The following is a 12,343-nucleotide window of genomic DNA, read 5'->3' as shown; positions in this document are numbered from 1 at the left end:
CACCTAAGTCCCTAAACATCATAATGAGCTTGCAGCTTTTTTATGAGCAGATACATAGTTCTGCTTTATGTTTATTCCCTGGCTACAATTTTGAATTGATTTTAAAACCCAGAAATTCTCTTTCACTCAAATATGAACGTGTTGCATTTAGAATAAAAGGAATATCCTAAGTGATACAAGAAATAACTGTTAAGAAGCCTAATTTTACGGGAGATAACATTATCGATATATGCCCTATGCATCTAGTTGAGGAATTTATAAGATCTAATGTATTAAACATCCAGTCCTTAAAGCAAAGCATATGTGTAAATGCATTACACAGCAAGTTCAAGATTAGAACCTATGAATTTTATTCTTTGTGGATTCTCTGGGACTTATATGTTTTTATGAAGAAGTTTCTAAACATCTGTCATTTGCTAAATTAATGGAGGTTAGATTTCAAGAAGTTAGAATAGTTATAATGTAGTAGCTCCAGGTAATGTGTGAAAATGCTGGGGTTTAGGAACTGAGGTCTACCTTCTGTAAAATTAGAAATTACAACAAACTGCTTTAAAAAAAACCACTGGAAGCGCTGTATAGGCTATCCATTTTATTTATTAATTGCAACTCAAGAAATTCACATATTTCTGAATTCAAATGTAAAATATTACATGCTTTAATTTAGCACATACAGTAATTCTTTATGCTAACATATTTTCAATCAAAACATTATCATTGGAGTATAAAATGTAATAATTTTAAAAGGTGTTCCATTTTCTCCATAATTTTCTCCAGTCTTAATTCTGTCCGCAAAGATATTTCAGAATTCACCATTTTTATTGTGTTCCTATTTATATGAGCATGTAACAAGGAATTCCAAGAGTATGCAATAATCAACATAAAGTTCTTGCTGGTGTGAAGTGTTTGCCTGTCATAACTGTGTCAGTTTCCCATTCTGTTCTTAAGCACTGAGTTTGACAGATACACTCTGTGCCATCAGTGGCTTGCTCTGTACTGTTTGAAGGTGAAGCTGCCACAGTAATTTGTTTCAAAGAACTTCCAAATTTGGCTGAAAAAATAGCAGAATATATCCAGAGGAAAAGATACTGAAATTGTGAATATACTTAAGAAAAGCACTGCTTATTAAGATATTTTAAGGAGGAAAAATAAAAATATATATTTTCTGCATTTATATATTTCTTTCTGTAAGTTGCTTTCCCATTTTGCTGTATTGTGAATATGAGAATGAATAGCAGGATAGAGATTCAATATGCAGGAATCTTTTAAAACTGATTTTTACAGTTAAAGAACATTTATATAAACAGGGTAGATTTCAGCTACATACGACTCAAACTTCTGACGGTGTTGATTTGGCCTTTATCAAAGACTTGAAAATTCTGCAGGTAAAAGGAAGTAGGTCCATTCTTAGCCCATTCTCAAACTCTTAGATACAGTGCAGGTCACAGGACTCCTAAACAACTGAAAGGGAAGGGTTATTTTTAAGAGAATGTCAACCCAAAGAAAACTTTAAATACATCGAGATATGGTAGGAATGAGTTCCTTTGATACAGACTTATGGTTTTCTTCCAAGTGTTATCAGTTTTGTCTTTGCTCATTAGGCAACAAGAGCACCAGACTTTCTGTACTCCATAATTTGCACCTCTTTCTGAAGAAATGCTTGCTTAATAGATCCTCTACAAAATCGTCACAAAGAATTTACTCAAAATTTTGTTATATTGTAAATAGTTACTTTCAATACTGCAATTTTAAGTACAAATAGAATTGTCAGGAAAGAAATAACTTTTCCCTTTCCTTCTCTAAATTTATTTGTAAGACCTTGAACCTAGTAGTTGGATTAAGTGCACAATAAATAACCTAGGATCTCTTTTATTGACTATCTATTTTCCTCATTATCATCTACTAGCATATCATGCAAATAAATGCTAATTTAAATTTTCAAGTACTTCAAATAATTTCTAATACTTAAGCTTTTTGTGGAGGCCATCATATTGCCCACATCCATGGGGAATAGAAAAAGCCAAGTAAAATACTTCTTGAAATCTTTTAAAGTTATTTTGTGATTACTACCTCATATAGAACACTAAAATCAGTACTGATGTGGGGGATTGAACCTGTTTGTAAGGTTATGCTTGTATTTTTAATATTTTTATTTAAATCTATACAGCTTGTCATTTGATAGCAAATTTCACTAAGGAATTCCTCACTGTTCTGTTTTAATCTCTGATTTAACTCTGTCATATGAAGTTATGTTTTGTTGTAATCAGAGACTACATGATCTAACAGTACAGTGAAGAAGCCACATATCTGTATTAATCTAAATAATCAAGACACATGAATAAAAGAGAGGAGCATTCCAGTGTCCAAAAACTTAAAATTCTAATGCATAATAAGTTTTTACAGTGTTTGGTAAATTGTCTAAGGATATGGAAATCAAGCTATTTTGGAGTGAGAGAGAACAGCTGAAAACCTCTGCCTTGCTCTTCTTGTTGAAGTCATAATTGTGTTTACATTCACTCACACCCTCTTCTGAAATAGCACTACCTCATACCAAATTATCAAGGCAACCTCTGCCAGCAGTTTTGTCTACAAAACACTGAACTACTGGATCAAAACTGTCTTGGAGAGTTTTTCTATAGGTATCCTAATTTTCTACCCAAGTTAGATATTAGTTTTATTGCATATAAGAAGTAGGTGTTCATAAGCAGCAAGTGTCATTTGAAGAAATAAATTACTTGCATTAATCTCTTACTCGGCAATGATGTAAAGAACAATTTTTTTTTTTTCTCCACTGAAAAAGGTGTCTGAGATCTTCAAGACATTTTAGAATGTATGATATGTCAGTATAACATCACTGTCATAGTAGCAGCATATGAGTGGGAACAAAGTTTGAATAATTTTGAATTTATCACAGCTTTTTAAATACTTTTAGCTTGGAGAGGAAAAAGCAATTAATGTGAATTTATTGCATTTTAAATTTACTCTATTATAAATATTGTAAACATTTGTGTTCCCAAATATTATAAAAATTATTTTAGCTTCTGTTTAGGAAAAAGAAATCAGTAAAGGAAGTCAGACATAACAAATGAGAATTTCAGGTCCAGTGACATAGATAGACCTGGGTGCCTTATATCCACACACTTTTCAATCAAGTAATATGTGTACTGCAGTGGAATACACTGAAGACACTCTAGCAGCCAAGTAGACTTTGATCACTTTTGTTCATAAATGTGACTCATATTTCAGTAGCCTCTTTTTTATAAGCTACTGATCTTCCCTAAACTTTACAGTGAGTGCTCAGTGAACTTAAAGAAGCCTTTACTCATTCTGCAAACAGACATTAAATACTCATGCTGGGTCACACTTTTTTTCTTAAAATATCAGATACTGTCTCTTTGTTGTAGTTTTTGTTTCTTTACTTGTTTTGTGCAATGTCCTTCACATTCTACAGAATAAGTTGTGGTGAAAGATGGGTTACTTTTTTTAATCACAATGCTTTCATTAATTCAGTTTTACAGCAGAAATTAAGTTTGAAAATACTAATTTGCCTACATTTGTTTTGTTTAATGAGTTTTGTTGATTCGTTTTTCTTGTTGATTACTCCTATGCTTTCTGTTGATTGCATGGCACATTAAGATACTGTACACAATTAAAAATAAACATGATAAATACACTGTCATTAGTTTTCTGGAGGGAAGGCTAAGAAGAATTCCCTTTTTCCTTATAAAGATACAAGGCATAGTAGGGACCGCCTTATTCTTTTGATTTTTACAGTAGACTGCACCCATGTAAACAAGGCACTGGTAGAAATACATGCCATAGCCTTTGGTCATGCTGCTTTGTGCTGGTATGGTGTCTTACTGGATCTAAGATAGGACCATTATTGGTTAGGAATTTTGTCCGGATTGGAGCATAATGTGTGGGCTCTGTGCAATCTGTGAAAGTTGTATGTTACATGTTCTTGATGTGAAATGAAGTCATGTGGGAATCTGAATGTTTCAAACCCGCTGATGAAATGTGAGACAACAGCAGAAAATAGAGAGGGTCAACCTTGGTGCACCGTTCTCTGTGTTGCCTATTCAGCATGACCTCTGGAGTGGGCTGTGCCCTATGCTGCACCAGGTTTTAGGTAAAACACAACCAAAAACAAAAAATCCAGGAAAGAAATAACATCTGACTTGAAGAGCATTGCCTTTTCCAGTTGAGCTGACTGGGTCCTTTTACTACCTCTCTACTAGTCAGAACAGTTGTTGACCCATGCAGAACACATACTTCCCCCTCCAAGGGTGAAAAGCAGCTTTGTTAGCTGTGTTGTCTTAGGTCTCCCAGAGGCATCATGACTATCAGAGGCAGAGTGCTACCCAAAAGTTTTGGGAGTAGTGCTTCCTTGCTTTTTTTGGGGTTTTTTTTAATGCTACAAGAATTGTAAATAACTTTCCTTAAGACATCTCAATCTCTAGTCTCTCTGGCGAAAAACCCAAAAAACTACACTTCATATGGTCATTTGTAGCCAGAAGTACAGTTTTAAAAACATAGCATGGAGAAAGAGGGTGAAAACTGAAGTTTTTTGCTTCCAACAGAGAGCAGTACTGAAAGTAACTCTAAAAGAGATGTTAAAAAACATTTGGTTTAGATTTTAAGCTCTCTAGGAAGTCACCTTAGTGATGACTTTCTGAAACACTGTCTTGTCTCCTACCTCCTTTAAGTTAATTTTATGTGATAATCCCTGGGATTCAAATCCAAGGAGATAGTTTTTTGTTCCTTTTATATTCATTTGAAATCATTAATTATATCAGCAATTGCTCTTTTCTTGGCAACATCAAACATGCCTATTGTAACCAATCATTACAATGTTTTAAAGCAATAGTCATCACAGAAAAGTAACATTCTATGCATTATCCGATTTTTTAAAGTTTGCAAGGTTGTGAATATTTACAGTTGTTTGGATGAATGAGTGAGGGTTGCCAAGAAAATACAAATACTTCAATAAGTATATTCTTAAATTTTTAGGGGATATATAGATCATGATTTTGAGAAACCAAGAATATTTTCTGCTTTGTTCATATTTTGATAGTATACTTCTCTTTGCTCTTCCAATAATTAAGTCTTACGACATTCCAGAAAGCATAAATCCTGCTGAGATGTTTAGGTTTGGTGCAACCTACTGATGTACAAACAAAATTCAAAAAAAGAAAAAAAAATACACCCAGGATCATAGCAAACTGTTTTGCTTTTACCTTTGAAAGAAAATTGAATGGTGAAGTAGTATGGTCTACTGAAACTGTTCTAGCCTCGTTGTTAACTAGAACCTCCTTTTGAAATTCATTGCCTTCAATTACATTTTTAAAAGAATTTTAATTATGTGCCTGAAAAGAATAAAGATGCTTCAGGCTCCATTTGTTTATCGTGGAAGGCGTAAAAAAATGAGGACAGAGCTTCCCAGCTCATGCAGGGGTTGCAGAGAGAGAGAGATGACTTTTAATTCGACAAGTTCAGAGAGATTTCTTAGTTTGACGCGCACAGCAGGGGGTCTTTGAGTGCCTGGCAATACTTCAGCATTCTGAGCTTTGAAAGTCTTTCCCTGCAGCAGAAATTGTATCAAAAGCCAGTAATAATATTCCCTGCAAGGTAAAGGACCCTATTGAAGATTTCTAGAGCTGTTTATTTATTCATCACAGTTTTTTCTTTTAGGACGTATAAGACGTGTAGGTAATAATTCACACAGATGCTAAGAAAATGAAATAAATAAAAAAATAAATAGGGATCTCTCATTAATCCTTCAATTTTCCCTTAAGTTTTCCATAGGCCATGTTCAGCTATAGGCACATTCACCTATAAAATTTCCTGTCATTCCCTGTCATATATTGTGCATGCAATCTTCACTTGAAATCTCAGCTTTTCCTCATTTTTATCAGAATTGTAATTTTTGTCTGCCTTCTACCACCAACTGAGCACATAAGATGTTTGTGGCTGTTTCTTTCCACTAAACCCTTAAAATGATTGATTAATTTTATGGAAGAACATTTGATTTCTTAGGGGTCTTTTTAAATCTTATTTTTAAAGTAGATTTGAGATAGCTGTTTCAAAGCCAAAATTATAGTGTTATTTATATTCCAGAGATCAGACTTCTAATGCTTTGACATTACTTTTATTTGAAAAGTATACACTTATGATTTTTTTATTTCTGGTTTTGTTTTGTTTTGTTTCTGCAGCAGAGCTGGGACTGTGAGACTACGACAACCTTTCCCTTGTGTAATGTCAATGTCGGCTATCACTTTGGCAGAATCACCCAGCTCAGTGAAGACAGAAAACCCCTCCTTTCTTCCTGTTTTTTCATCTGCTGGTGGCATTCCAAGTGACCTTCCCTCATAAATATTGGTGAGTGACCACATGGGGAAAGCAGTTCCTTGGTGCAAAGAAACTTGTTTCAGAAAGCTATGTTGACCTGAGGGGTTTCCATTTTCTCCAAGTTTCAAAAAACCCTACATATGCAGATGTGGCTTGTGGAGTGTTTTTTCCCCCTTCTTTAAATAATAACTTGAGTTATTTAGCATCACTTATTTCTCTAGACTTACAAGCATTTATAGAACACTGCCATGTCCTAACTGTCCAAACTATAATAACCAGTCTTTCAAAATACTGGTTTGCAGAGAGAAATATTTCCTGACAGCACACAAGAATCTCTCCTCTCTTCCTGTTGCTTTCTCATGGCTAAGTGTTGTGGAATGCTATGAATTTATCATAACATCCCAACTATGGCAAGAAGTAAGTTTCCCAAGTGCAGGAATTAAGGAAGATAATTAGAGGCTGTGTTCTGGGATCTTTCTGGTTGGGGAAGTATGCCTGGAGTGAAATCACAGCACTGCAGAAATTCTGATACCTTTAGGGCAGTCCAGCAAAGATGTTGTAACTTTAGTAGTTTCACAAGGCTGTCTAAGTTACATAGTTCAGTACTGAAAAAACTTTTCAGGTCATTTGAGGCTATCACAGCAGATTTACCCTGCTTGAGACAAAAAGATTTTCAGTCTTGAAACCAGATGGGTAGATAGTGAAATAGTCACCCATGGCTCAGGAATAGTTACAGGACTGTAAAACATAACAATATAAAGTACATGCACAGATACAAAAAATATTTAACCTTGCTTGGAATAGTTTGGAAGCTGTAAATAAGTGCAAGATCTAAGACTGCAAATTATTTAAGTGTTGGTTACATGTATTAAAACTAAGCCATGGACAAGAAAAGTCACTTAGACAGCTGTCATTCAGTATTAACTATGTTATTGCAATTATCTCCTATCCAGACAACTGTGATGTATCATTTATGACTATATAAGTAATGTTTGATTTTTTCTTTATTTTTTTTCTTAACCGTATGTGTACTTGAAGTACATCAGTTTAAAGGACCAGAGCATCTTCAAAAGAAATATTAATAAAAGCATTAGGCATCAGCCTAATAAAATAATGCCCTTCATTAATGGAACATTTTCAGGAAATGGAAGGGCTGGTGTACCTACTGTATCTCTCTGCTTAAAGAGTGAACAGTGTTGCTATTTATAAGTTCCTCAACTATGTGTTAGAATTGTCACTAATTTCTGTGACTACTAGTAATCAGGCAACACAGTGAAGAGAAAGAAGAGGGGAAAAAATTAGTAGAATTGCATAAATGTGTATGCTCTATCAATGTTCTTTCTTTGTTTTTGTATCAACTATGTGATGGAGTAGTGGCTACTTAGTAATTTGGAGGTTTGCATTTGTGTACAGGTACACAGGTAAATCAGTATCAGGATTGGTTTTGAGGATTTGTGCAAATCTCTTAGAGCTGAAATAGGTCTTCAGTCTTGGATGGGATCGTTGTAATAACAGTTCCAAAAAAAGAAATGTATTAATACACTTTCTACAGCTTTTCATCTAGTAACATTGTGGCACTCAAACCCACATACTATAACATTTAGTTCGGTCACGTATGATGATAAGGTTGCATACCACTGAAAACATGAAACAATGAGAGAACACTCATCTTTTGAGAAAGGCCTTCTTTAACTGTGTTTGCATTTTAAACTTCTCTGTCAACTCTTTTTTTATATCTTCAGAGCATGTTGTGTAGATTTACAGTAGCTTTATGGAATAACTTGCTGTTTGATCATACTATGGTATTTTGCATATGTAGCTGCTTTCTTTTAAAATGGACAGGACTGAACTATACACAGTTCAACAATTAAGGACCCTGATTTTCTTCTTTCCATGCCAGATTCCAAGTATAGGTATACAGTTCACAACTCATTATTTTAGGTTATAATGACACTTTTTGAAGTCTTGCAAGAGCAGCTGGTATACTAAAAACAGGTAATTGGGTGATCACAAGTTCTGTTGGTACCACAGCAACTGCATTATCCTCACTAAGAGAGTGCAGCAGGTTTGCAGAAGTCAGGATGTTACCAGACAGGATCAAATATAATCATTACCATTTATCAGTACATAAAATACCTGTTATATATATAAAAAAAAGATAGCTTTTTTACTTTTGGCTATATTCACATTACAAAGAAGTGACCAAGTATGCAATAATTTGTAATATTATATTTTGCTGTTTTAATTGCTCTTTCATACAACCCTGTACTTCAGTGTGATCTACCAGATGGTTCTAGATTCAATAATTTTCTGCCATTATTGCATTTTGCACATATTTGATATTTTGTTCAAATGTGGCATTTTACAAAGGGTAAGAGGGCTTAATGAAAAAAAAAATTGAGGGGCATACATTGATAAATAAATATATTAAATATTGCATAAATATAAATATTCCCTCTATGTGAAGAAAGTGGGATTAAACACATTTTGGTTTTAGCCTATTGTGTCACAATGGGATTCATCCACCTGTGATTAATTTATTGGTTTTTCTTAAAGCCCCAACTATTTATCAGGAGTTTGGTAAAAAATCCAGTGTAAGTTCTAACACAGAACTTTTAAAGGCAAGTTTACCCTTTTGAAACCTGTAGCTCTGAACCACATACGAAACTTTATGAGGACACTTCCTTGCAACTAGGTTCAAATATCAATTGAATCTGCACAGTGCATTAACTTCCAGAAGTATAAACTGTCATTAAATAGTGTTGTTCTCCCCTAAGTAAATGACTTTGCTTTAAAAGAATGTACATTTTTCTTTCACTCTATATGGTTTTTCTTTTGTTTTTATTTTTCTTGTATCTAAACTCTTAGGAATCTGATGTAACTGGAATCATGGAAAAGTTGCATAGTCTGCCAAGTAGCAGAAACATGGCTTAAGGAGGTAGAACTAATAAAGCCAGCTTTCCTCTGGAAATCTTGTTTTCTTTGTACTCTAAGGTCACCAATTTCAACTGCAACCCTGATTTCCCTATTCCCCGTATTACTCTCTTTGCCTCACAAACAATAGAGCTGTGCTTAGTCTGCACCTCCCTGAATGCTGAGTAGCCCAGCCGTCTCCTATCCATGTTCCTGTCCCTGGGGATATTAATTTAGATCTCCATCCTTGAAACTTGTAAGAGTCTTAATTATCTTTAAGATTTGCTTTTTTTTCTCCGATTTGCTTAGCACTTGACAATCACCCAGCTAAAAAATTGCTAAGTGAAGGGAGTTAGGACATACATACAGACTGCAATTTTAGCCTTAGGTAAGGCTAAAATATGCAGGCATTAGAAAAGATACAAGAAATAGCTGGGATCCCCATGCTGCCATTGGGATTAAGGGACAGCTCAGTAAAAAAAAACTTTCCACAAATGATTGGGGTTTTTTTAATTAAACAGCAAATTTTTGTGAATGATACTATGATTCTTAATTCCTTTTTGGATCTTTTGTTTGTTCAAATAGCAGATAAAACAAAATTATTCCCCCTGTCCAAGGTTTTTAAATTAAAAAATATATTAAAGTGAATTACTGATGTTTACTTGAGATTTTACAGTGATTATTTAGCTAGGTCATCCCAAACGCTTATATGCAAGTCTAATTAACCAATAAGTATTGAGAAGACTTGTTAGTGATTGTTTACATGAAATGTTCGGAGATGAAAGAAATTAATAAATAATTCTGAGTCATCAAAATATTAATATAAAATCACAAAAATGCTGGGAAGTACTTGAATAACACATCTGAAATTCCTCAGATGTGTCACGAAAATTAATTTTAGCACATCGCAAACAAAATAGAAGAAATTGTATGCACAGATGGAAATCATGAAGATAAGTTGTTCCTTTTCTAAGGTAAATATAATTTTGATTATATGATTTGTTTGAGTACAAGAACAACTTTAAGATGTGAATGTTATTGTGTTGTTATTTTCTGTATGAAAGTCTGAGGCAATCTAAGTTTACTCCTGTGTAAAGGAAGTAAGTGAGAGGGCTCTGAAGAGATGCCAAAAGCCTTTTGAGTGACAGCATTTAGGAATCACAAGCTATTCATGTGGTGATACTTTCAGGTAATTCAGTAGCTGTCTGATATGCTATTCAAACATCCAGGTCAAAGTTATTATGCATATATTCTCGTTACTTGGTTGCAATTACACAGCAAAGTTGAAATAAAGTCATTGTTATTCAGATACCGTATTGCAAGAGGAGGGAAGAAAAGATATTTCATAAATTTGTTTTGTTTTCTGTTGTTTGTTTCACTTTTCGCTTTCTATTTTATGTCTGTAACAAATTTGATTCTTATTTTCATTTTAGTTCAGATTAGATGCATTTTTAACTAAAGATTTGTACTTATGAAACTGTGAATTTTATGATTTTATGGTGACTTTAATAAGGGACTTGTATATGAGTACCACAGAGAATGATGGCATCACTTAAGTTTCAAGCATCTGGTACTTGGACTGTCACCCAACTCTATTATGTGCTGTGAACTAAGTGACAAGTTTCAGCACAAGATGCTAAAATGAGTAATGCCCTAAGTGTGGGGATAAGAGATATGCCACAAATCTCATAGTTTTGGGCTACAAAGAAGCATCTTTGTCAGAGCAGGAGTTGCAGCAGACTAGAAGTAGAGTAAATGTGAGAACATTCACAAGGTTAAGGGTGCCCATATTAATAACTAAAGCTTTAGTTCAGTTGCCATTCATAGCCTTAGAATTCTGTCCTTGCTGTGTCAGTCTGTGTGTCTCTGGTGTCAGGCACTGGCTGTCCCACTAGGAGGATCATAAGGGAATCAGGCTTCTGAGCAAGGTCCGTTTAGACACACAGTCTAGACACCATTCTTAAGGAAGTCTCCTCTGTTCATCACTAATGTTGAGAAACTTTAGAAAATAAAAGGGAATAGAAGGATCAGAAGGAACACAACTGCAGCCTTGCAGTTATTCCAGTCTCCGTTGAGAAGGGAGAGGTCCCAGTCTCAGTTTTAAGGACTGCTCATACATTTTTTACTGAAGAGTCATTGGAAAAAGACCTTTCAACTTAAGAGATTGATTTTTTATAACAGAGAAAATATTGACTTAACAAAGGTTACCTAGAACTCACATAAAATAGAATTAAGATTTTATTTGGGTTTGTATGTTATGGATATAAGCCTTTGGAAGCAAATACACTTTTTCAACTTTTTTTTTTTAAACCTTACTTGTTAGGAAAAAAGATATCTTCTATATCCTACAGTGCACTTTACTTCACATGAATCCCGGGATTCATGTCAGGGGCATGAATCATTCAATTAGGGCATTTTTTCTTCAGTACTCAGTCTCTTTCTGTCAGGTATACAGCTTTTCTGTTCATGCTTTTCTGTTTGCTTCTCAAAAGTATGATTAAAAGGCATTCTGGACCCTTGACTATGTAAGACTTCATTAAAGAAACTTTACATGTATATTTTCAAAGTGGACTGGCAATGATCATATTTGCTGTGAAGTAATTCCTGTGACTCTTTGGTGTAAATGATATTCTTCTGATTTTGAATGTATTCTAGTTATCCATACCAAAACAGCAAAAGTATGTAAACACATAGAATGCAATTAATAGGCAAAAATGAGGAATTTAGGGCCAAGGAGTTTGGGTTTTTGTTAATACCAGTTGGTGCTATTATTCCTTGTAACTTCTTATTGACACAGCCCTTGCATTACTGTTAAACCAAAATGAATAGGGCATCAGTTTGCACTTAGACTTTCGAATCATCAGTGGGCTGTGACCAACTGACAGCAACCAGCTACCAAACTGAACATTTGCCAGCCAGCTACATCTAGATTGATGAATTTCTTGCACAGCTAAATATTCAAGCAGTCTAAAGCAGACATCAGGGACTAAGGTACTTTAAAAGAGTTATATTCTTCTTTTAGTGTCACACTTTAGCCACTTGCAAGGTTTTCATTACCACATTTTACAGTCCTAGCTCAAGGAAC

At 34.4% G+C, this 12,343-nt stretch overlaps 1 protein-coding gene across 23 annotated transcripts in view; it reads left to right on the top strand.

Moving 5' to 3' along the window:
* Positions 1-12,343, top strand: part of TENM3 (teneurin transmembrane protein 3) — a 1,330,479-nt gene that overhangs the window by 509,043 nt on the left and 809,093 nt on the right. For 22 of the 23 annotated variants that reach the window (XM_032108354.1, XM_032108357.1, XM_032108355.1 and 19 more), the window contains one exon: positions 6,210-6,375. The gene's annotated coding sequence lies outside the window, so the exon portion shown is untranslated. The remainder of the gene's footprint in view (positions 1-6,209; positions 6,376-12,343) is intronic. The other variant, XM_032108353.1, reaches the window with a different exon arrangement.

Source organism: Corvus moneduloides, chromosome 5 (assembly GCF_009650955.1).
Source record: "Corvus moneduloides isolate bCorMon1 chromosome 5, bCorMon1.pri, whole genome shotgun sequence".
Classification (NCBI taxonomy): Eukaryota; Metazoa; Chordata; class Aves; order Passeriformes; family Corvidae; genus Corvus; species Corvus moneduloides.
Note: the sequence above shows the minus strand (reverse complement) of the source record. Positions and strands in the feature narration are given on the sequence as shown.